General features: G+C 43.9%; 1 pseudogene; it reads right to left on the reverse strand.

Moving 5' to 3' along the window:
• Positions 1–2,068: 2,068 nt before the first annotated feature.
• LOC121941830 lies at positions 2,069–2,957 on the reverse strand (annotated as a pseudogene).
• Positions 2,958–3,436: the final 479 nt, after the last annotated feature.

The following is a 3,436-nucleotide window of genomic DNA, read 5'->3' on the forward strand; positions in this document are numbered from 1 at the left end:
TTATATGGGAGGCAAAAGATAAATCTTGATCAAATAAAACTCAGAGGTTCCTTACAGTTGTGCTGTGCAGTAAGAGGCCAAGGTAATGCCATCTAGAGAAATTACATTGTTGGAAAAGGAGCTTCTGAGGTGTTTGGGCCAAGAACAATAACTTCAGTTTTGTGTCTGAATTCAACATCAGGAAATTACGGCTCATCCAGGCTTTTACATCTTCTTAAGACATGTTTGAAGTCTAGATAGCTGATCAGATTTTCATCTGGTTTCATAGATATCGGATATAATTGTGTATCGTCAGTGGGCTTCTTAACAAGAGGAAATTTTTAAGAGACTGTGGTTCTAATTATGTTGCCTAAGGAAGCATTATATAAATCTAAAAAGTTGTCTAATAAGGGTCCAAAACTTCCTTAAAACCTTAGTTGGATGGGGTCTAGCAGGCATGTTGATGGCTTAGATGCAGAAATCAAAGTTGATGTGAAGGTCAATGGGGGAGAAACGATCAAATAAATTAAGTTGCTGCCATATCCAGGCTACCTGTGTCCAGGGTTCAGGTCTTTAAGGCAAGAGGTGATGGATTTTTTCTCTTGCATGCAGTAATATTTGATAATCAGTGGTTAAATTGGCACTGAGAAATCATATCATTAAAGAAACTCATAAAAACAGAGTCGTCACTGCTTCAGGGCCGAAGGAATACAAGGCTCTATGGAGCTTTGACTCTGAGTCTCTGTACTATGATGAAAGAAACCTGGGATTGTTTTTTTATTTTTCCTCAATTAATGAAAGTAATAGTTTGCCCTGGCATGGCGGAGGGCCTTCTTATACATTTTAAGACTGTCCAGCCAGACTAAACGGGACTCTTCCAGTTTGGTTGAACGCCAGTGTCTTTCAAATTTTTGCGATGTTTGTTTCAATTTGCGAATCTGGAGGTTAAACCATGGAGCTAATTTTCTTTGTTTCATTATTTTCTTCTTGAAAGGGTGCAACAGAGTCGAGAGCTGATCGCAGTGAGCCAGTAGCATTATCGATGAGACAGTCAATTTGAGAATGACTTAAGTTAGTAGTAGTGTTCTCAGTCTGTGAGACATGGTAATGATGTCAATGCAGAAGGAATCAGTTTCTTAAATTTAGCCACTGCTGAATCAGATAGACATCTAGAATAGTAACTCTTACTGACTGAGAGGCTTGTAGTCGAGTAATAAAAAATTGAAAGTTATTAAATAATGGTCTGACAGAGCAGGAATCTCAGGAAAGACTAATAAATCTTCAATATCGATGCCGTATGCAAGGACTAGATCGAGGGTGTGATTGTAGCGGTGGGTGGGTTTATGTACACACTGACTGAAGCCAATTGAATCCAAAAGCGTGGAGAAAGCAGAACTAAGGCTATCACTATTAACATCCATGTGAATGTTAAAATCCCCTACGATAATAATTTTGTCTGATTTAAGCACTAAACTTGATATAAGCTCAGAGAATTCAGATAGAAATTCAGAGTATGGGCCGGGGGCGCGGTACACTATGACAAATAGAATTGGCTGTAGAGTTTTCCAGGATGGGTGAGAAAGACTAAGAAAAAGGCTTTCAAATGAACTATAGTTTAGCTTAGCCTTAGTGTGAATTGCTAAGCTTGAATCAAAAATAGCAGCGACTCCCCCTCCTCGGCCAGTGTCCCGTGCAACGTGACTATTTATATGACCAGGAGGAGTGGATTCATTCAGGCTAACGTACTCATCAGGACAAAGCCAGGTCTCAGTGAGGCATAATAAATCAATATGGTTATCCAATATTAAATCAGTGACTAAATGAGCCTTGGTTGATAAGGATCTAACGTTCAAGAGTCCGCATTTAATTCTCCTGTTATGATGCTGTTTGACAGGAGATGAGTTAATTTTTATGAGATTTTCTTGTACAACTCCCCTTTTGTTTATTTTAGCTTTAAACAAATGAAGTGGTCGGGGGACAGACACCGTTTTTATAACATTTACACATTATGGGTGTGTGACTGTGCTAGAGGAAGCTCAGAGAAGCGTGTAAGACTGCGACTCTGCACCCTGGTCCCAACTCTGGTTTGTCATGGCTTTGGGCCTCTAATAAACTCGGCCAGATTCCTAGAGAGAGAGCGGCTCCATCCAAAGTGGGATGGATGCCGTCCCTCCGGATAAGACCAGGTTTCCCCCAAAAGGAGTGCCAATTATTAACAAAGCCCACATCATTTGCTGGACACCACCACGACAACCAGCGGTTGAGTGCTGACATGCGGCTAAACATGTCATCACTGGTCACATTGGGGAGGGGTCCAGAGAAGATTACGGTGTCCGACATCGTCTTTGCGTACTCACACACCGACTCTATGTTAATTTTAGTGACCTCCGATTGGCGTAACCGGGTGTCATTGCCGCCGACGTGAATAACAATCTTACTGTATTTACGTTTAGCCTTAGCCAGCAGCTTCAAATTTGACTCGACGTCGCCCGCTCTGGCCCCAGGGATACATTTGACTATGGCCGCTGGTGTCACTAACTTCACGTTTCGCAAAATAGAGCTACCAATGACCAGGGTTGTGTCCTCGGCGGGTGTGTGGTTGAGCGGGGAGTACTTATTTGAAACGTGAAGGGGGGGTGGGAGGTGTACCGTGGGCTTCGGCTTACTATGCTTCGCTCGGACAGTCACCAGCCTCCCGCTGCTGCACGGGGGTTGCCGGGGACGGCTAGCAGAGGCTAGCATGCTATGTCGGTCCGCACCGGCTACAGGGGGCTTGCTAACTATCGCAGCTAAAGAGGGATTATCCACATGGTGCGGAGCCGCGCTTCCAGATCGCTAAGCCTCGCCTCCAGCGCAGCAAATAAACTACACTTGTTACAGGTACCACTATCACTGAAGGAGGCAGAGGAGTAACTAAACATCTGACACACTGAGCAGGAGAGAGCAGCAGAAGAGGGAGAGGAGCAGGGAGAAGCCATCGCTAACCAGAGCTAATGCTAAAAGCTAACGGGCTAACAGTGAGAGAGCGGTTGTGAATACACAGGAAAAACCGCTGAGAGGAGGAGACAGCTGTGAGTGATTAAGTAAAACTTATGTGAGTTTTCAGTCACAGACAAATAAAAAGCAGTCGAAGTAAGGAACAAGTTAGAAGATTAGCTGGGAATCGCTCGTCTACCAGAGGCACAGACAAAGATGCAGCCGTCCACCTCCAAGATAGGAGGTTCATTATTTTTATGAATTTCTGGGTAGTGTGCCTCGGACGTTGCCACATGCTGCTGCAGTAGATGCGCTCAGGACTGGCTGATGCACGCCAGAGGAGGCCATGTTTCTTCCACACGGTCAGAGCCTCAGGAGGGGTTTTTCCACCGAATAGGAGGTTTGAACAGACTGTTACAAATTGCTTTCTGAGTTAAAGGAAAGTAAGTAGAGATGAAGTATTTTTCTTGAAGATTTCAAT

This window comes from Plectropomus leopardus, chromosome 4 (genome assembly GCF_008729295.1).
Source record: "Plectropomus leopardus isolate mb chromosome 4, YSFRI_Pleo_2.0, whole genome shotgun sequence".
Lineage (NCBI taxonomy): Eukaryota > Metazoa > Chordata > Actinopteri > Perciformes > Serranidae > Plectropomus > Plectropomus leopardus.